This window comes from Cibotium barometz, chromosome 1 (assembly GCF_041138505.1).
Source record: "Cibotium barometz isolate CiBa-2024 chromosome 1, ASM4113850v1, whole genome shotgun sequence".
NCBI classification, from domain to species: domain Eukaryota; kingdom Viridiplantae; phylum Streptophyta; class Polypodiopsida; order Cyatheales; family Cibotiaceae; genus Cibotium; species Cibotium barometz.
This window is the reverse complement of record NC_141046.1, coordinates 12,953,309-12,976,443: the sequence shown is the minus strand read 5'-3', so window position 1 is coordinate 12,976,443 and position 23,135 is coordinate 12,953,309. Positions and strand designations below refer to the sequence as shown.

The 23,135-nt window shown below is 40.8% G+C and overlaps 1 pseudogene; it reads right to left on the bottom strand.

Annotated features, from left to right (window-relative positions):
* Positions 1-63: 63 nt before the first annotated feature.
* LOC147641614 (uncharacterized) lies at positions 64-2,462 on the bottom strand (annotated as a pseudogene).
* Between the last annotated feature and the right edge of the window lie 20,673 nt (positions 2,463-23,135).

Sequence of the window (23,135 nt, the reverse complement as noted above, 5' to 3'; positions counted from 1 at the left end):
GAGGGATCCCTTTCGACAAGGTATTCTAAGATATAAACAAGTGATTCTTGTACCAACCAACCCTCAGCCACAACCCTCAGCCATACTACCTTCTGGCTTTGCATTTTGCCTTACAAAATCCTTCAAGATCTTCATGAAATGCTCAAGACAGAACATCCATCGAGCACGCACAGTGTCACATATGGCAATCTGATCAATTAAATGAACCATAAGATGTAGTTGGCTTATGAGAATTGACTATGGGAATGTTTTCCGCCACCAAACAAACCACCTCCACCGCCATGACCCTTGCATAGTCAAGTTTACATGGATCGATTTCCTTCGACCTCACATATCTACAATGTGAAATAATAAACAAATCCTTTTGAGGAAAACGCGTGTAGAAAATTGGCTATGAGGGTTTGGGATATAAACCTCACAAGCTCCCCCATCTTATAAATTGTCTCTCGCACTTCATGGGATGCACAATTGGAAATGCTTGTAGGAAGAATAAACTATAAACATTTATACAGCATGATTAGATACATCATGATTGAACAAGTTAAATATGTACAACTTCAATGTTTCGCTTACTTGAAGCATCTTGTGCCATCTTTGTCTTTGTGAAGGCACCTTTTAAACACCTCATGCACCCCATTGGAATACGAAATGTAGTAATGGCATCTTTCACCAACTTCTCCTCCTCCTTTGTCAATATCCAAGGTGCTTAAGGTAGAATTGTCTTCCCATTTGGTCCCTCTCGTGGCCAAGCTCTTTGCATCCTCTCTATGCTTTGTAGATCCTCTCTTACAAGAGAAAGGAGTCCCGTTTTCTCTCAAGTGCTCCCAAATGTTAGAGGCAACATTCTTAAAGATGTGCATTGGATCAAGAAGATGGTTGATTTTGAGGCTCGTTCAATATGGTAGGCGAAAGAAGATAGAGTACCTTATCAAATAACAACAAATATTAAGAGGATTATCTTTTCATCCAAAGCTTGTATTGGAATCCTATGTCAAAGATATATTACCTATACATGCCGGGGGGAGGAGGACTTTCCACTCCATTCTATAATGCCTTCCAATCTCCCATGCTTAGTGGATGTGGAGGGACTCCCATCCAAGAACGAACAAATTTGGGATGATGATGAGGGAGAAATCGATGATAATTCTCATATATCACTTTCTTCAAGCTTTTTGGCCTAGATGCCACCAATGATGGACCACAAATAGGGCATGCATGGTATCCAGATGTGGAGAGACTTAAACAACATAGATATTTAAGCGTGTCAAAAAATAATACAATGATAATAAAGAATCATCATGAATAGAAACCCATTCGACTCACCTCAACACTCGCCATAACCAGAAAGTCGTGCATCGTCCACATCAAGATGGCCTTCAAGAGAAAGTCTCATGAAGATGGAGGCCGGAATATGTCATGCACATGGATACATCTCCAAAGTATCTCAAGCTCATCAATCAAGGGCTCAAGATATATATCCATATTCTTTACCTTATGTTTCCTAGGAATAAGAAGGGATAACATGACATATCTTTTCTTTATTGCCATGGATGGAGGAATGTTGTAATTTACCAAACTACCACTAGCCACCATATACTATATGAGGTGCTGTTGATTCCAAAAGGATTAACACCATCCGTACCCAATCCAAGTCTCAAATGTCTAGGCTCTTCCTTGAAGCTTGGCCACATTTCCTCGATGTGCTTCCATGCAGGAGTGTCTGCGGGAATTCTCATCTTTCCATCATTGGATCGATGAAAGGAATGCCATGACATGAGTTCTGTAATAGATTTGCACTTGAACATGTGTTGGATGTGAGGAATGATGGGAAAATGTCGCAACACCTTACGCGGCACATGTAGACCTTTAAGATCCTCTCGATATCTTGACTTGCCACAAATAGGACACTCTTGAGCCGCTGCATGTATCCCACAAAAGATAACACAATCATTGATACATGCATGGATGCGAGTATAATCCAAGCCTCCAAGAGATGTCACAAAGCGTCTTGCTTGGTCTCTTGGGGTTGGCAATTTATTCTTCTTTGGAAGCATCTTCGACAAAAGCCTATCCACAAAACAATCAAATACATTAATATAAAAAATAATTTCTTCTTATATATCTATAATGGAAGTAGACAATTTATGAAAGTAGAAAACTCACTTGAGAAGTGCTTTCAAACTTGCATTGCTCCATCCATAAATTGTTTGCAAGTTGAGCAACTCGAGAGCAGCGCATAGAATGGAATATATGCATCCCTCAAAAAGTGGGGTCGAAGCCACGTTGTAAAGGTGATCATTTTCCATGGCTTTTTCATTTTCACTACGCTCATTAGCAAATAGAGCACGTACCATATCTTTTAAAACCTCTTCCTCCACCATCTCATGAGGAAAGGGTGGTGGGCTTGTATCTCCATCATTCGAATCCTCCACCACTTCTACGTTTTGTGAAGCCTCTGCCATTTCTCTACGCTGAGCCTCTTGACATCGCCTATGAGTTAACATAGAAGGGTGCGGCGCATTATCCTACATACGAGTATTTCAATGTGAGTCTCCAATGAATACTAACTCTTAATTAAATTCTTATAATATAAGCAAAGTATACTTACCACCATTGACCTCGTCTCGGTTCCCATTTTTCATACATTGAAATGTGATTCATCGTAATGCTACGTTGTCGACGCATACATCCTTGACAACGATCACACATACATTTTATTTAATGTTGCAACCAACGATCTCGATTTTGAACACGAAGGGACTCGTCATCACTAGAAGAACTGATTGATGAAGACATCCTGCATTTCAAAAAAAGAATTAAAAACTCCTATGTTTACTGTTATGTTTCATGTCTATTTTTGCATCTATAAACTCGTCTACTCTGCAAAATAGACACGCTTTTAGATGCGTTTTTAGACGTGTATACAGACGCATTTATAGACGTGCACTGTGGCGAAAAAGATCGAAAATTAAACCTGAGGGTGTTTTGCCAGTATTTTGACAAAATGCAGTTCTTCCAAAAAGCATCTCACCCTATTTTTAATCCTCTATCACCCTCTCAAGCTTCTAACCCTCTCTCTCACCCTCTCAAGCCTTTGTCACCCTCCATTAGGAATTTTTTGGATCCAAAAAGAGCCTCCTAATTTTTTGGATCCAAAAAGGGCCTCCTAATAAGGATTCCTAATTTTAAGAGATTAGAGTATAAAAAGTTGGGCTTAAGGGAGACAAAGGCTATGAGAGAAAGAGGTCTGGTGGCTTGGTGCATTCGAGGTACCGGAGGAGACACATGAGGTATTGACATGGATGTTTGAAAGGACTCCCTGGATAATAGATGTAATCAAAAAGCAAATTGAAGGTCAACTTTTAGATGTAGAAAACATAGGAAAGTTCAAGGTGGATTGGCATCTTGGGGGAGATTCGAAGACAATTAAATGCATGATGGGTTGTGCTCAAGGCGGCGCGACATCAAGATGGCCTTGTCCATACTGCAATGCTCAGATTGATATTCCTAGGCAGAAAAAGACAAATGGAAAAGGTATGTAGAAGGTTGGTTCTATTAGGAAGGATGCCTCGAAAGGTCCCAAGAAAGGGAAGAAGCAACAGGAAGATGTAGTAGATCCAACCAAGTCAACTGATGATGAAGATGAGGAACAACAAAATTCAAGATGGGTGGAAGGTGTCATGTCTCCTGATATGCTAGGAGAATCAAACAGGAATTCAAATTGGAGCCCCATCATTGATTTTCCACTTCATGCATTCATGATAATCTTTGATCTATTGCTTAAGTGCCATATCAATTATGCAACAGCCCTTAGTAAATTATGTTGAGATATCGAGCTCATCTAGTGAGGCGGTGGACACTGGTGACCCGCCTGGGAGATAGGCCCCACTTTTACACCACTGGCATGGTTGGTGAGATCATGGGTGATATGCGGCCAGTGGGATGACAGGCTGTGTGACAGCCATTCTTGAGACTGGCATAGTTATAGTGCCAGCTCATTTAGTTAGGTTCACACTATAGAGAACCCTAGTATGTATTTGGTTGAGTACCTTTTCATATTATGTGTACTCTTATCTTTGTATATGGTGTGTTGAGTGTTGTGTGAAGAAGAAGATTTTCAGTCTCACCTTGTGTGTTCTCTTTTAGGGTTTTGTGAGTATGTGTGTGCTTGCAAAAGCTCAAGCTCTCTTCTCCCCTGCATCTTTTCATGGTATCTGAGCCTGGTTCATGCTAAGGGCTGAGCTGAACAAGCAAGAGAAGCACATGAAGAGGTACGAGGGTAAGAGCTTCATCTACTCTTCCCTATTTGTGTTGGTGACTACACCCTTCTCTGGAGCTCTACGGGAGGCACCGGCAAACGATCTCTGATTGAGGAGCTTTCTTCGCGGGAGTAAAGCTATAGGGCAACTATATTTTCCTATTGAACCTCCATTTTTGGGCCGAAAATGCGTTTTGGGCGCGTTAGGACCTCCGTTTTTTGGAAATCAGGCGATTTCGAGTAATGTGGGTAAGTCATCGATTCTATGCAGAACTCTGTTTTAAGAACTGCAGGAAGACAGATTGGTTGTGCAGACATTTGTGTGCTGCAAGGAGGTCAAACAGTTGCCATTGGGTGTATGTATGCACATTGAGGTCATTGGTTGTGCAGACATTTATGTGCTGCAAGGAGGTCAAACAGTTGCCATTGGGTGTATGTATGCACATTGAGGTCATTGAGGTCATTGGTTGTGACATTTGAGTGTAGTATAGTACCATTACAGAAAATACATCAGTTTGTGCAAGACAAACCAGAGTGCTGTTTCTGGTAAATATGTGTGTCTGGCAAGATGTCAAATAATGGCATAAACCTGATTGTTGTTGAGAAGCTTGACAAGAACAACTTCCATCTTGGAGGTTCAGGTTGACAAATTTCCTGATGGGAAAGGGTTATTGGGACTACATAGAAGGTGAGCATGAAGAGACACCGGAGATATAAATGATCAATCTGACTACTGCAGATGTGAAAGAGTTCAAGGATTGGAACCAAGGAGCCAGAAAAGTTATGTATTGGCTCTCTATCAGTATTTAGGACACCATGATTAGGCACATGCAGGATGCCGAATCCCCCAAGGAGGCATGGAACACCTTGGTAAAACTCTATGAAACAAATACCAAGGCACGAAAGATACAGTTAAAGAATGAACTTCATACTGTGGAGAAAAAGAGTATGTCTATGAATGACTATGCATTGAAGATCAAGGGTATTGTGGAATCCTTTGCATCTATTGGTGTTTCAGTAGATGATGATGATAAGGTGGAAGTCTGTCTATGTGGTCTCGGGCCACAATACAAGGCATTCAAGACATCTATTCAAACTCGGGAAAACATTCCCAATTTCAAAAATTTGGTGTCTATGTTGATTATAGAAGAGAAGAGCTTGGGTGAAGACCAACAGTCTTCACAAAACAAAAACAGTTTAGAGCAATAGGCCTTCTACACAAGTTCAGGAAGAGGACGAGGTAGAGGAGGCCGTGGACGCGGCCAAGGAGGGCCGAACAGGTAATCAGAATTATGGCCACTAGCAGCAGCAACAACAACAATCCCAGAATTCACAACAGTTCGGCCCTCCTTGGCCATGGACGCGACCAAGGAGGGCCGAACAGGTAATCAAAATTATGGCCACTAGCAGCAGCAACAACAACAGTCCCAGAATTCACAACAACACGCAGGTGAAAGAGGCCAATTCAGAGGCAAGGGGAGTCAAAGAGGTCGTAGAAATTGGCAAAGGTAGTATAATGATACACGTGGATGCTTTTATTGTGGTAAGCCTGGACATGTGCATGCAGATTGTTATAAGAAGTAGGCTGACATGCAAAATGGAAAATTGCAGCAAAACAACTATGCATCCTTGAGCAGAAATAATGAGGATAATGAAAGGTTGTTTGTTATGCAGCATGTCGTTAATGCCATGTCTGAAAATGTTGAAGCAACACATAAAGATGATATATGGTACGTTGATTCAGGTGCTTGGAACCACATGATGACAAGTCATGGGGAGTTGTTCAAGGAGATGAAAAACCTTGAAAGACCAGGTTTTGTGGAAACAGGGGATGACACTGCTCATCCAATTGCTCATGTTGGAGATGTGCCATTGTCTATGCAGGATGGCAAAGTGAAGTACCTTGCAGATGTACTTCATGTTCCGAACATAACAAAGAATCTGGTTTCAGTTGGCCAGATGATTGAGCAGGGTTTGCAAGTTCGGTTTAACCTTGATGGTTGTTATGTTGAAGACTTTAAAGACAAGTGCAGGTTGGTTGCAAAAGGCAACACAGTGGACAAAATGTTTACATTGAATGTAAACATACCTGTTCAAGTGAGTGTTGCAATGTTTGCAAATGGTTTACGAATTGTTGCAGACACAGAAATTTGGCATAAAAGAATTGGACATGTGAATGTGCAGAGAATGAAGTCTATGTAGACTAAAGGAATTGTGATAGGGCTGCCAAAGTTTAAAGTTGAAGGTATGCAGAAAATATATGAAGCATGCCAATTTGGAAAGCAAACAAAGCATGTATTTCCATGTGATAGAAATGTGAGAAGAAATGCACTAGATGTGGTGCATTCAGATGTATGGGGTCCTACGAAGACCATGTCTATGGGAGGCTGCAGGTACTATGTGACATTTATTGATGACCACACAAGGAAAGTGTGGGTATACTTCATGAAGGAGAAGAGTGAGGTGTTCACTCATTTTCAAAATTTCAAAGTTATGGTTGAAAAGCAAACAGGGAAACATGTAAAGGGCCTAAGGTCAGATGATGGAGGGGGAGAGTACTTCTCCAATGAGTTCTCTGAATTTTTACAGAAGAATGGTATTCAGAGATAGTTTACATGCAGATACACTCCACAGCAAAATGGAGTTGTTGAGCGGAAAAACAGGCACATTGCTGAGATTGCACGAGCATTGATGGGAGAGAAGAATATGCCGCATAGCTATTGGGCTGAGGCTATTTTTATAGCAGTTTACATCATGAATAGGACTCCAACTGCAGCTATACATGATGTAACTCCAAAGGTTTACTGGCAAAAAACCTGATTTGTCTCATTTAAAAGTCTTTAGATGCATTGCATATGTGCATGTGCCAGATGAGCTGAGAACTAAGCTGGATCCAAAAGCTGAAAAATGTGTGTTTATTGAGTATTCCCTTGAGCAAAAGAGATACAGGTATTATAACCCTGCTACACGTGAGTTGAGGGTAAGCACAGATGTTGTTTTTTATAAGATGAGCAGCTGGTATGCTGCTGAAAAAGAAGCTGTTGGGGCTAATGTGAGTGGAAATGTGGTTGCACAGAATACAAGTCAGCAACAATCACAGTCTTTGAGTGGACTGGGAGAGTCCTCATCTAGTGGTTCAGTTGATAGACCATGGAGTGGCAGGCTGCATCATAATACCAGTCTTGCAAATGTGATTAGTACATCACATAAAGGCAAAGAGAAAGTGGTTAAGCCCCTTAGTATGCCTGACATTTCTGCAAGGCATTCTCATGTTGATGGAGAGTCTAGTGGCTTAGAGATGAGCCTTGATGAGGATCTTGGGATACCAACTCTATGAGAACACCTGGTGTAAAGAAGGCTATGGAAGCCATGAATGCAAAGCTGTGAAGATCTGGGAGAGTGAAGAATCCTGTGCAGAGGTTTATCTATGATGGTTATGTGGCACATCACTATGCATACATGGCAAAAGTTGTGCAGGTTGTAGAGACCGCATGCATTGATGAGGCTGTTGGAAATGTGTGTTGTGAGAAAGCTATGGATGAGGAGATGGATGCACTATATGGAAATGAGACTTGGGATTTAGTGAAATTGCCTAAGGCAAGAAAGCCATTGGATGCAAGTGGGTGTATAAAGTAAAACATAACAGTGACGGAATCATAAGCAGGTACAAGGTTAGATTGGTAGCCAAAGGATATGCATAGACATACGGCATTGATTATGAGGAAACTTTCAGCCCAGTTGCCAAGATGGCAACAGTGAGAGTTGTGATAGCAGTGGCTGCGTCAAAGTAATGGTCTTTACATTAGATGGATGTAAAGAATGCATTCTTGCATGGGGATTTGCAGGAAGAGGTGTATATGTTGCAGCCACCTAGTTATGAGGATGTGAGTCACCCTAGGCATGTTTGCAGCTTGAAAAAAGCCTTGTATGGCTTAAAACAAGCACCAAGAGCATGGTTTAACAAGATTTCTGAATATCTTATCACTATTGGCTTTCATGTAGCCAATGCAGATTTCTCGCTGTATGTGAGACACAGTGATAGAGGGGTTGTGCTTGTTGTCATCTATGTAGATGACGTAGATGACGTGATCATTACGGGGGACCATGATGCAGAGATCTTTGATGTAAAGATCTTGATTAGACAGAAGTTTGAGATGAAGGATCTGGGGGAGCTCAGATATTTCTTGGACATTGAGGTGATTAGGTCATCACATGGTATTAGATTACTGCAGAGACAGTATGGCTTGGACATGTTGTCCAAGTATGGTATGACAGGCTGTAAGCCTATCTCAGTGCCATTGGATCAGAATGGCAAGTTGAGTGTGCAGATTCAGGAGAGATTTTGGAGGATCCTACTATGTATAGACGCATAGTAGGAAGCTTGATCTACATGACGATCACCAGGCCAGATTTGAGTTATGCTGTTGGGTTTGTGAGTGAGTTTATACAGGTTACTCGGAAGCCGCATTTGGATGCATTGAGATGCATACTGAGGTATGTGAGGTCTACTTTGCATTGTGGACTATTTTATGAAATTGGGATAGAGATATGTGTATATGGGTACACAGATGCTGATTAGGCTAGTAGTATCTCAGATAGAAGATCTACTAGTGGCTTCATGTTTTCTTTGGGGAGTGCTGCTGTGACTTGGAGCAGCAAGAAGCAGCCTATGGTTGCTCTATCCAGTACAGAGGCTGAGTACAGAGGTGCTACTATGGCAGCATGTGAGGTAGCTTGGTTGAGAAAGCTACTTGCAGATTTGGGTCTATCAGTGGGGATAGACAAGTTGTCATTTTCTGTGACAACATTAGTAGTATACAGTTGGCCAAGAACCTAGTTTTTCATGCTCACATGAAGCATATAGAGGTCCACTACCATTTTGTCAGAGAGAAGGTTTTGGCGACAGGAGACGTTGACCTTGTTTATGTCAGCACACAGGATTAGGTCACTAACATCTTCACCAAAGCATTGGGTACAGAGAAGCTCCGCAGATTCAGGGCTTCGCTTAGTGTACATGAGATGGAGTTGAGCTCAAGGGGGAGTGTTGAGATATCGAGCTCATCTAGTGAGGCAGTGGACACTGATGAACCGCCTGGGGGATAGGCCGCCCACACTTACACCACTGGCATGGTTGGTGAGATCATGGGTGATATGTGGCCAGAGGGATGACAGGCTGTGTGACAGCCATTCTTGAGACTGGCATAGTTATAGTGCCAGCTCATTTAGTTGGGTTCACACTATAGAGAACCCTAGTATGTATTTGGTTGAGTACCTTTTCATATTGTGTGTACTCTTATCTTTGTATATGGTGTGTTGAGTGTTGTGTGAAGAATGTAAATATGCTTTCTAGAGATTCATTTGTCTCTATAAATGCACCAAAAAATCATGCATATTGTCAAAATCTTGTGCACATAGTTCAACAAATGATATTTTTGGGGATTGAAGATTCTGTTTTTCTTTGCAAGGTCCACAATTGCAACTGCATAGGAAAATGCTTTGTATGTGCCAGGGATAAAGACGAATCTATTGTCTGTCTCTGCGCTTGCTAGACTTGGACTTGTAGTCAAATTTATGGATGACAGATGTACTGTTCATGATTTGACTTCTGGTGATACGATTATTGTATTTGGCACCTTGTTTCGTGAGCTGTATAGGCTCAATTCTTATAACAAGTGTGTGGAAGATTCAGCAAATGCAGTTTCTGATGAAAAGGCAGTTTCAGATGCAAAACTATGGCATGCTCGTTTTGGTCATCTGAACTTTGCTAGTTTGCTGCGTTTGCAGAAATTTGATATGGTTGCTTCATTGCCCCCTCTTGAGGCACCATTAAAACATGTTTGTGAAGGCTGTATTTTGGGCAAAATGCAGCGTTCTGCGTTTCCAAAGGATGGTTCTGTGCGGGCCACTCGCAAATTGCAACTTGTACATAGTGATGTATGTGGGCCTATGCAAACTCCGTCATTTGGTAAACACTTGTACTTCGTGACTTTCATTGATGATTACTCAAGGCATGCATGGGTATATCCACTAAAGGCAAAGTCCGAAGTGTTTTTGTGCTTCAAACAGTTTTTGCTTATGGTTGAAAATGTATCCAATTGTAATGTGGGCACCCTCCGTTCTGATCGAGGGGGGGAGTACATGTCTAAAGAGTTTGATGCATTTCTGGCTAGTCGTGGGATAAAACACCAATGTACAGTGCCGTATACCCCTCAGCAAAATGGTGTTGCTGAGAGAAAAAACAGGTCACTTATGGAGATGGCATGATGTATGGTCAAGAGCCAAGCTTTGCCACATGCGTTTTGGCTTGAGGCTGTCATGTGTGCTGCATATGTACTCAACAGGTGTCCCACTAAGGCCTTGCAGTCTATTACTCCATATGAAGCTTGGCATGGCAGGAGACCTTCTATTGGTCACTTGCGTGTCTTTGGTTGCTTGGCCTATGCTTTAGTGCCTGTGCAACAACGCAGAAAATTGGATGATAAGGCTGTCAAACGCATTTTTGTTGGTTGCAGTGCTGAGAGCAAGGGTTACAGATTGTATCATCCGCAGTCAAAGCGTATCTTGATTAGTCGAGATGTTGTTTTTGTGGAAGATGCTATGCAGCCTTTGTTATCATGTACCAAAGAGACAGGTGTGAGCTCACGGGATGTATTTGATACGTTGTTGCCTCTATTTACAGGTGGGAATTCAAATGTAAGTCCTAATGAGGTAAGTATTCAGCCTATGCAGATTTCAAACGACATCATAGATCAGCCTATTTCTGATGCAGATTTACAGGATATAATTCATGAGGATAGGGCTGAAAATGAGCAGGCTAGAGGTATGCCTAAATGGCTGGTGCAAACCTTGCGTGATAGTAAAATTGATGCACCTATATCTAGTCGTCCTCGTTCAGGTTTTCAGCATGCCTCTTATGCATCAGATTGTTATGCTTTGGCTGTGTCTAGTATGTGTGAAGAGGAAGAACCTCTTTCATTTGATGAGGCACAAAAATCAGAAAATTGGTTGGCTGCAATGCAAAGTGAATATGATGCGATAATGAAGAATGGCACATGGTCTTTGTGTGATTTGCCTATTGGTAAAAAGGCCATTGGATGTAAGTGGGTTTTTAAGTTGAAACGAAAGCCAGATGGCAGTGTTGATCGCTATAAGGCTAGGCTTGTTGCAAAGGGTTATGCTCAAGAAAAGGGCATTCATTTTGTTGAGTTCTTTACTCCCACTTGTCGTATGACTACCATTCGTAGCATTTGTGCATTGGCAGCTCATAATGGTTGGAATGTACATCAGTTGGATATAAAGACTGCGTTCTTGAATGGAGATTTGCATGAGGAGGTGTATGTATCGCAGCCTTGTGGTTTTGTTCAAAGAGGGCAGGAAAACAAAGTGTGCAGGTTGAAAAAGGCTTTATATGGTTTAAAGCAAGCTCCACGAGCTTGGTATGAAAAGATACATGCATATTTGACTGCACATGGTTTTCAAAATAGTCCAACAGAAAGCACTTTGTATGTTAAACGTGTGGATGATGTACATCTAATCATTGCTCTCTATGTCGATGACATGCTGCTCACAGGACCAAATGAGAGTCATATTGCTGATTTTAAGGCTGATTTGAATGCTTCTTTTGAGATGTCAGATTTGGGGCATTTGCATCATTATTTGGGGATACAATTTAAGCAGTGTGATGGAGGTATTGCTTTGTGTCAGACAAAGTATATTGAGACATTGTTGCGGAGATTTGGCCTTGAAGACTGCAAGCCTATTGCTACTCCAATGGAGACAGGTTTGAAGTTGAGTCTTCATGATGCTGGAGATCACTTTGATGTCACACTCTATCAGACAGCTGTTGGTTGCCTCATTTATGTATGCATTACGAGGCCGGACTGTAAGGTTCTCCCCTTCCACAAATGGGGGAAACGCTTAAGATAGTCCACTAAGTCTTATCTTAGAGAAAATTTCCTACTCATCGACACCTTGACCATACAGAGATTCAAGGATACGATTCATAGGTAAGACCTAGTTCTATCCCGCAGGGGGAGCGTGGTCTTCTAAAAATCAAATCACCCATAGGATAATTGATCATAATTTGGGCAACTACTAGTCTTGATTCCTAGAGACAACGTTTTTTTCCTCATCCATGCAAGGCACAGCTGTTGGCCTAGTCTTCTAGAATAGAATTGCTCGAGAACCTATTTATCTAACGTAGGGCTTTCACTTAATATGTTGGAAAGCTACCCGACTAATCGGGTCCACCCGTCCGTAGGATGGTGCCGTCGGGGCATTCCATCCTCCCACTTTTCACCCTACTCACGCGTCAATTTGTTTTCTAATTAATCCTACCACACTGTTTGACATAAACAAACATGTTCCTTAATTAAGGCCCTTTCACAAGGTTTATTAAAACAGCCTTTGCCTTTTTCCACAATACAATAATGCCAAAGATAAGATTTATAAAAACAAAGTTTAAACATGAATCAATTTCATACAAGCCAAACTGGCTCTCTTATTCTTTTCCTTTATACCGCCGATGATCTAGAATTCGGCCTTCCAGCCTCCACATGCTGGGCAAAACCCTACGGGACCATACACCTCATCGTCGATCGCTGGCAAAAAGGACTCAAGCCGGCCTGTCGCCCTCTCAGGCTCCATCGCTCGATCCTCCCGCCCCTCAGAGGGATGTCTGCGCACTAGGGTGGGCTAATTCACCGCACTAGCTTGGGCCCTCAGAACTAGGCAGCATCACAATCACTCGCCTCAATCGGCGAACCTCATTCTTTCAATGGTATGAGGGATACCATGGGCCAACTCCGGGCCTTACTAACATCTCTGCCGTCCGGCTACACAAGCACAAGGACAGGGCAGCGTCAAGGCAGGGAGAAGTTGTACATGTACCTTAATTTAACCAAGATAGCAATCCATTTACTCAACTAAACCATAGGACTAGAATCCATGTTACCTTCTTAAGAAAACAATCCTTTTCACAAAGATTTTTGCATTTCAACTTGAGATTGCGATAAGACATTCTTTATTAAGATATATGCTGTTGTTTTTAAAAGAATACAAACTTTAAATAGTAAATCAATCAAATAGATCACTATTAATAATTAATAGAGAAGCCGGGGCCATACCTCAACCCCTAAGAATGATATATAATTAAAAAACAAAATATGTATATACCTTATAGAAATTTGTCGTTTATCGTTGCTGCCTTTGCTCGTTAACAAGAGCTTTAGAACTTGACATATGAAAATAGAGTCTTCTAATACCTTGTCTTACGATTGAAATCATCCAATCATCTCCAAGCTTTATTTCCTCTTACTCATACTGTGACTCTTCTCTCTTTCTAAGATCTATGGTGGCAAAATAGCCTTCTCTTTTACAGGGCTATGGCATACTATTCTTTCTCTAAAAGAAAAGCTATGGAGTTTTGGTCTCTTCCTCCGAAAGACTATAGCAATCTAAGCTTCATTTCTGAGATATTAGATAAGAATGAAGGGATATATGCATCTCAAACTCTAGGATTACCTTGAGGCTACTTGCTGTCTTCTCACAGTTTTCTCTATGTAGAGACCCTGACAGAATTAGCAAACTGTTTTGGCCATAACTCTTTGATAAAAACTCAGAATATGGTCATGTAACCAGTCAAAAGAACGGAAAAGTATCTGGTCTACAAGCTAGCGCGGGCAAAATAGGCAAAAACGTGTGTATATAGCCACAAACGCACCATCTTTGGAAACGCGTTGTTTTTCCATATTTTTAGTATGCATGGACTCTAAATGTGTAAAAGTACTCTAAATATGACCTCTTATCACCTAAACTTGAAATTCTATTTTTGGGGATACTTATCTCTTAATAGAACTATTCTTATGTTCTTATTTCTTTTAGGGTTTTTGAAGCTAATACTTTTATTCTAACACTTTTCTAATGTTTCTAGCCTTATTGTCTCACTCTTTCTAATTACACTCTCTTTTCTTATTGAAATCTATATTAAAAGAGACACATACATACATGGCTTGGGAGGGACGTTACAATCTCCTCCACTTAAAAGATTCGAGATGTCCTCATCTCTCGAGCTGGGGTAGTATCTAAGTGAATCCTCTTGTCTCTTTCAAAGTGGTGTCCCCACACTAGGTAAAAATCCTCTTTTATCTAAACATTGTTCTTAAAGAATCTTTTATTTCATGTGCTTGGCTCGTTTTGTTGTGCCTCCAAAAGGTCTTTATTATTCTAAAGTTAATTGGCCTTATTATCCTAATTTCATGCATCCATATACCTCTCGTATGATATGAACCTTCGAATTCCTTATTCTATACGCCCATGTAATATGGTACTTAACAAATTGTCATGGAGAAACGTAAGGGAATCAATCCTTTACGCAATCTAACCCATGATAGTAATTTCATAATCTTAGTACCGTCTTGTAGAATACCTCTATTCATCATGCACATTACTTCACATGAATCTTGCACCAATCCTCTTCTATTTACTCATAGAAATACTTGTTCAATTCGGTTATCTTTAATCCTGCTATCCCTATTTCTTGACCTAATTTTTGCTCTAGCTCATGATTCCTTGTAGCCAGGGGTGGGCTTGACGTTTCTCTTGAATTAGGAGACCTCTTCTTGATTAACATGAAAGGACTCATGTCCTTCTTCTTGACACTTTCTATAAAAAAAAAACTTTATCATAGTCTCTGGCTATAATTATGGCTTCTGAAATAGAGGATGGTTTCACATTCTTGATAAGGTTATTCAAAGGTAGATTAAGCTTCCAAATGAATCGATGGAGAAGAGTTACCTCATCCATCTCTGGAGCAAATCGGAGAAGTTTAACAAAAGTTTGGTGGTATTCTTTTAGGGTCTTCCTTTCTTGGGTTAGCTCCAAGAATTCGTTTATTTTATCCTCTAAAAATCCTAGAGGACAAAACCTTTCACGAAGGTGTACTTTCATGGCATCTCATAACTGATTCTAGCTCCAGTGGTTAGATTGACAACAATGCTTCTAACTTTCTAGCTCCAGTGGTTAGATTGACAACAATGCTTCCAACTAATTTGGCATTTCTTATGATTTTCAGACACGAGCAAGGGTGAGCTTGCTTCTTTCATTGTATCCATTAAAAGTTCAAAACTATCAACAAATACTTATCATAGCACCACATTTGAAGACAGCCAGGATTAATACATTTGAGATCTTCATTTTTTTAAGAATTACACATCTGGTATCTTGGGATTAACACATCCAAAGATTATCAGGATTGACACATCTAAGAGCATGATCCTCTGGGAATTACACATCCGAAGTTTGTCTGAGATGGGTTCAAGATCTTGGATGATCGTCCTAGTGTAAAGCATCCAATGGATGGCATTCACACGTCAACTATTCAAACCTTAATGGAGTTATAATAATTTATAATATGCAAGTTGATGAGATATATCCTGAAAATTTCTCTAAACAAGTTTCGGTCTATCCTTCTAGTCATTCAGTCTCTCACTAGTTTCTTAATTTGATCACCCTATGTTTTTTTCTCATAAAAGGTTTTCTCCCTAATCTTATTTCTCAAATTTACTGTACAAATATCTTGTGTGTGCACCCCCAAGATACAAGCACAATTTCATAGGATGATTGTCTCAACATGTGAGGATATTCAGATCACATCTATGGCCAGTAGAGATGATTGATTCGTCCTCATATGATAAACAATCACTTGTTTTAATCCCTTGACAGTTAACCTTTGAAAAACAAATCCTAGGAACTAAGATCGGCTCTGATACCACTTGTAAGGTTCCCCTCTTCCACAAATGGGGGAAACGCTTAAGATAGTCCACTAAGTCTTATCTTAGAGAAAATTTCCTACTCATCGACACCTTGACCATACAGAGGTGGTTCAAGGATACGATTCATAGGTAAGACCTAGTTCTATCCCGCAGGGGGAGCGTGGTCTTCTAAAAATCAAATCACCCATAGGGTAATTGATCATAATTTGGGCAACTACAAGTCTTGATTCCTAGAGACAACGTTCTTTTCCTCATCCATGCAAGGCACAGCCGTTGGCCTAGTCTTCTAGAATAGAATTGCTCGAGAACCTATTTATCTAACGTAGGGCTTTCACTTAATATGTTGGAAAGCTACCCGACTAATCGGGTCCACCCGTCCGTAGGATGGTGCCGTCGGGGCATTCCATCCTCCCACTTTTCACCCTACTCACGCGTCAATTTGTTTTCTAATTAATCCTACCACACTGTTTGACATAAACAAACAAGTTCCTTAATTAAGGCCCTTTCACAAGGTTTATTAAAACAGCCTTTGCCTTTTTCCACAATACAATAATGCCAAAGATAAGATTTATAAAAACAAAGTTTAAACATGAATCAACTTCATACAAGCCAAACTGGCTCTCTTATTCTTTTCCTTTATACCGCCGATGATCTAGAATTTGGCCTTCCAGCCTCCACATGCTGGGCAAAACCCTACGGGACCATACACCTCATCGTCGACCGCTGGCAAGGACTCAAGCCGGCCTGTCGCCCTCTCAGGCTCCATCGCTCGATCCTCCCGCCCCTCAGAGGGATGTCTGCGCACTAGGGTGGGCTAATTCACCGCACTAGCTTGGGCCCTCAGAACTAGGCAGCATCACAATCACTCGCCTCAATCGGCGAACCTCATTCTCCCAATGGTATGAGGGATACCATGGGCCAACTCCGGGCCTTACTAACATCTCCGCCATCCAGCTACACAAGCACAAGGACGGGGCAGCGTCAAGGCAGGGAGAAGTTGTACCTGTACCTTAATTTAACCAAGATAGCAATCCATTTACTCAACTAAACCATAGGACTAGAATCCATGTTACCTTCTTAAGAAAATAATCCTTTTCACAAAGATTTTTGCATTTCAACTTGAGATTGCGATAAGACATTCTTTATTAAGATATATGCTGTTGTTTTTAAAAGAATACAAACTTTAAATAGTAAATCAATCAAATAGATCACTATTAATAATTAATAGAGAAGCCGGGGCCATACCTCAACCCCTAAGAATGATATATAATTAAAAAACAAAATATGTATATACCTTATAGAAATTTGTCGTTTATCGTTGCTACCTTTGCTCGTTAACAAGAGCTTTAGAACTTGACATATGAGAATAGAGTCTTCTAATACCTTGTCTTACGATTGAAATCATCCAATCATCTCCAAGCTTTATTTCCTCTTACTCATACTGTGACTCTTCTCTCTTTCTAAGATCTATGGTGGCAAAATAGCCTTCTCTTTTATAGAGCTATGGCATACTATTCTTTCTCTAAAAGAAAAGCTATGGAGTTTTGGTCTCTTCCTCCGAAAGACTATAGCAATCTAAGCTTCATTTCTGAGATATTAGATAAGAATGAAGGGATATATGCATCTCAAACTCTAGGATTACCTTGAGGCTACTTGCTGTCTTCTCACAGTTTTCTCTATGTAGAGACCCTGACAGAATTAGCAAACTGTTTCGGCCATAACTCTCTGATAAAAACTCAGAATATGGTCATGTAACCAGTCAAAAGAACGGGAAAGTATCTGGTCTACAAGCTAGCGTGGGAAAAATAGGCAAAAACGTGTGTATATAGCCACAAACGCACCATCTTTGGAAACGCGTTGTTTTTCCATATTTTTAGTATGCATGGACTCTAAATGTGTAAAAGTACTCTAAATATGACCTCTTATCACCTAAACTCGAAATTCTATTTTTGGGGATACTTATCTCTTAATAGAACTATTCTTATGTTCTTATTTCTTTTAGGATTTTTGAAGCTAATACTTTTATTCTAACACTTTTCTAATGTTTCTAGCCTTATTGTCTCACTCTTTCTAATTACACTCTCTTTTCTTATTGAAATCTATATTAAAAGAGACACATACATACATGGCTTGGGAGGGACGTTACACGGACATTCAGTTTGCAGTCTCACAGGTGAGCAGGTTTATGCATAGCCCAGGGTCTCAGCATTGGAAGGCAGTTAAACGCATCTTTCGCTACTTGAGTGGCACCATACATCTTGGGTTGTTTTATCCCAAGGGGGGGGATCGTTGCCGCCAGATTTACATGCCTTTTCGGACTCAGATTGGGCTGGTTGCTATGACACAAGAGTGTCCACAAGTGGTTTTTGTTTCATGCTCGGTAGCTCATGCATATCTTGGCCACAAACATTTGGACACTAGTCCAAATTTTCCATGGCCATCATGACACTAGTCCAAATATGCCATGGTCACAAAAATTTTCATGACATTAGTCCAAAACTTTAATGGGGCGATCATGACACTACTCCAGATCTTCCATGGCCACTATGAAAATAGTCCAAATCCACCATGGTCGCAAGATTTAGACACTAGTCCAAATATTTCGTGGCTACCATGACACTAGTTCAAATATTTCATGGTGGCCACCATGAAACTAGTCCAAATCTACCACGGTCACAAAGATTTGGACATTAGTCCAAATCTTCCATGGAAGGTTTGGACTAGTGTCCAAATATTCCATGGCCACCATAATACTAGTCCAAATATACTATGGTCACAAAGATTTGGACACTAGTAGTCATGAAAGATTTGTACTAGTGTCCAAATCTTCCATGGCCACCATGACACTAGTCCAAATCTACCATGGTCACAAAGATTTGGACACTAGTAGCCATAAAAGATTTGGACTAGTGTCGATATCTTTCATGGCTACCATGACACTAGTCCAAATCTTCCATGGCCACCATGACACTAGTCCAAATCTTCCATGGTTACAAAGATTTGGACACTAGTCCAAATCTTCCATGGCCACCATGACACTAGCCCAATATGCCATGGTTGCAAAGATTTGGACACTCGTCCAAATATGCCATGGCCACATGACACTAGTCCAAATATGCCATGGTCATAAATAATGATTTGGACACTAGTCCAAGTCTTCCATGGCAGATTTGGACACTAATCCAAATCTACCATGGCCACAAAGATTTGGACACTAGTCAAAATCTTTCATGGCTACCATGACACTAGTCCAAACCTTCCATGGCCACCATGACCCTAGTCCAAATCTTCCATGGCCACCATGACACTGGTCCAAATCTTCCATGGCCACCATGACACCAATCCAAGTCTTCCATGGCCAGCATGACACTAGTCCAAATTTGCCCTGGCCACCATGACACCAGTACAAATTTTCCATGGTCGCAAAGATTTGGACAGTCTAAATATTTCATGGTGGCTACCATGACAATAGTCCAAATATGCCATGTTAGCAAAGATTAGAACACTTGTCACTCATGGCCACCAATAGATATGGTAAAGCAAGACTACCCATGCCCACCAAGATCTGGGCACCAAATTCTTCATGGCCATCAAGAGCAATGGTTAAGCACAGATTTCTTACAACCACAAGAATTCGGGCACTAGTCCAAATCTCCCATGGCCACTAGAACACTAGTCCAAATCTCATATGGCCACCCACATTTAGAAAGTAGTCCAAATTTCATAAGGCCACTCACATTTAAAAAGTAGTCCAAATCGGTTAGGCACATATAGCTTGTGGCATAAATATTTGGACACTAAATATCATGGCATGGCCACAAAGATTTAGAAATCTCCCATGGCCACCACCAAGATTAGAACACTAATCCAAATCTCATGGCATGGCCACCGATTGGTATGGCAATGATCCCCATGTCCACCAAGATTTTAACTAGTGTCCTAATCTCCCATGGCCCACCAATATTTGGACTAGTGTCCTAATACATTAGGAATTTTTTGGACCCAAAAAGGGCCTCCTAAGGATTCCTAATTTTAAGGGATTAGAGCTTAAAAAAGTTGGGCTTAAGGGAGGCAAAGGCTATGATGACCCCTATTTTTGCCTTGCCACATCAGCCATACCCCCCTAGTTTCACTTTTTAAAGGGAATATTCTCATACTCTCTCTCTCTCTTACTTTTTGACTTTTCTCATACTTTTTGACTTTTCTCATACTTTTTGAATGTTTTATCTTCACTCTCTACAAATTAAATCCTTCTTATCAGTTTGAAATCTCCTTTCTCATTAACTCCCACCATATCTCCCTTCCACATCAGCAAAACATTCTCGTATTTAGGTGGGTCCCAAAAAGTGATTTTTTTTTTATTTTTTACATTTTGAGATGGAAAAAACACCACCCCCAACCAATATGTATGATGAAAATAAAAATTTTCCTCCAAAAAGCTTGTAATTCAAGGGTCACGTCAGAAGCCTGTCATGAGCCAGTACATCCATAACTAACTGTCAGGTCCCCATAACCCCATAAACATAAGTAACTGTCAGGAACTACATCCATGAGATCCTGAAATTGTGGGGACCCCAAAAATTATTATTTTTTAATTTTTCTCATAAATGTAATTTATTGATGAAAAACTCCATATTAGTATATTTGTATATCAAAAATATCATTTTCTACTTAGAAAAACGGATTTGTGTTAAACCTCCAACAACAAACCTCACAGCAGCAAAGTTTTAATAGTCTCTCTCACTCACTCTCTCTCTCTCTCTCTCTCTCTCTCTCTCTCTCTCTCTCTAAGGATCTCTCTACTTTAGCTTCTTCCTCTGCTTAGCTATGGAGCCTTTGCAAGAAGCTGTGTGTGTAGCCCCTTGTGAAGCTAGAAAATGGAAGGTTGATTTACATATTCGTATTCCTAAAGAGTATGGCACCTCTAAAAAAACCCATCCTGCACAATATGTCCAAGCTCGTAGGATAGCTAAGGAGAAAAATGTAGATCTTTGGGTTGATGGGCATCTCTATCCAATTGACCCTCCATTAAGAGCAAACCCTCCTTTCCGCGATTTATCATCTTTTATGCAATTTGTTGGTGAAGGAGAGCTTGGCTTGTTTAGGATACTGTAGAAGATTGACTACAAGTGGAGCTTGGCAAACCCATATTCTCCAATCTCAATTGCAAGCATCACAATTCACCCTTTTACAATGTCAAGAAGGACTTAAAACATCATAAGATAAAATGAAAGAGATCCTCGCGCAGAGATTGTGGAGAAGGATGCAAAGATTCAGAGAAACTTATCAAACGACTCAAAGCAACGCCAAATGGTGCTCGTGAATGCAAAAAGACATTGGCTGGTATATAATCTCTTGCGTTTAAAGGAGCACGGAAGAAAAGGATTCGTACAACAAAGTAAGTGACATAAACTTTCATTATGTACTCAGTGATTTAAACAAAATAGTCATGATTTGTGTTCTACCAGGAATTTTCTCCAAGAGGTATGTGGTTCTAACGAAGAGAGATGGAAGGATTTGGTCAAAGACATTATGAATACCAAGGATATTCTCTCAATTATTACTGACCCTCATCATCCTAAAATACGCCAAGCTTGTAAGATCCCTGTTCCCACCGCGCAACGGATTTGGGGTACTAGCAGCGGAAGTAGCACTTCTTGCGCGAGGCAGGGTCCCACACTCGGGGCCTCGTCCACGGATATCCGGACAAAAGACTAATCCATCGGTTTTTCCAAAACCGAACCCGGAAAAACTTCCCTTATCTAGAAAGCACGGGCGATTCCTCCAAGATAACTTTTTACTCTAACGTAGTCAAGACAATTAGTGATCAAACTGATCCGACTGCACCTATAAAGATACTCGGTCAGATCAAGGAAGAAACTTGCACTTGGATCATTGGGATCAACGCTTTTTTCCCCATCAAGAGGCACAGCCGTTGATTCCTATCCATAGAACAATTACTATCCGGGACTTACTTTATCTATCGTAATAACAGAAATTGAGTCTCGATTTACGGATCCATGAGTCCAGCCTAACCCCATCCAGTCCCATGGGTTAGCCAACCGCCCAACCACTGTAGTGATAGGATCCAATTTAGAATTTGATTTTTGTCCCGGGTACTAGGGAAAAGAGTTCCCAAGCCCCCTAGCCGAATGTTCATGCAAAAATAAAACTAGTCACACCACTTACACACCCAATATGAAATTGCCTTTTTCACAGACTCAACCAGTTTTAAAACAATCCTTTAATGCAACCATAGTATCACAGATCACAATCTTCCAAATTATCCGGTTGATTCTTACTTTCCCATCATTCCTTCATCAGAGTATCTATGGCATCATTGGCAACCAGAACGCTCACCACCTGTCCACTCAGGGGCCTTTTCAATAGTTCCTAGCCCATAATACTCGGCAATATAATCACTTATAAAAATCAAGATGGACTCTCGTTGAAGATCAGCAAGATCAACCAACAGATCCATATAAAGAGCCATGGACTCATCCATTGAAGACCAGCAAGGTCAATCAACTAGATCCATGCCCGGTTTCAGAAAACAACTCTTACTCCTAGTTCCAATATCTTCCTCGACGCATGTGTGGGTATTCTTGGCAACCCAGAGCCCGAGCACTATATGGTCAGCACCCTCTAGGATCCTTCGCAGGTGACCTAGCGCTTCACTCATAGGCCGCTTCCTTGATCCCTCATCCACCGTACCGGAAGCTCACCATTTTAATCGAACCGAGGCTGGTCAAGACCTCGGTCGACCTTGCTACGCGAGACGTCCTCCATTGACTCTCCGTCTCAGCAGTTGGTTTGATTCCTTTTTGATTTGGTTTGGTTCAAGAGAGAGGAGAGATAAAAATATCACATTATCTTTGAGTTTAAAACTCATTCAAGCATGTGAAATATACACCTCCTTTAATGGACTCCCCTTCCTTACATATGTGTCAAAATGGAATGATTATACCCAAAATATCTCATATTTTTAATATTGCTCATAGTTTTTTACTAATAAACCTTGTACATTTTCAACTCTTCATCTTATGTGAGCATTTACTCATTTTTGGGTATCTTCTTTTACAAAATTGGATTTATCTCCCTCCCAC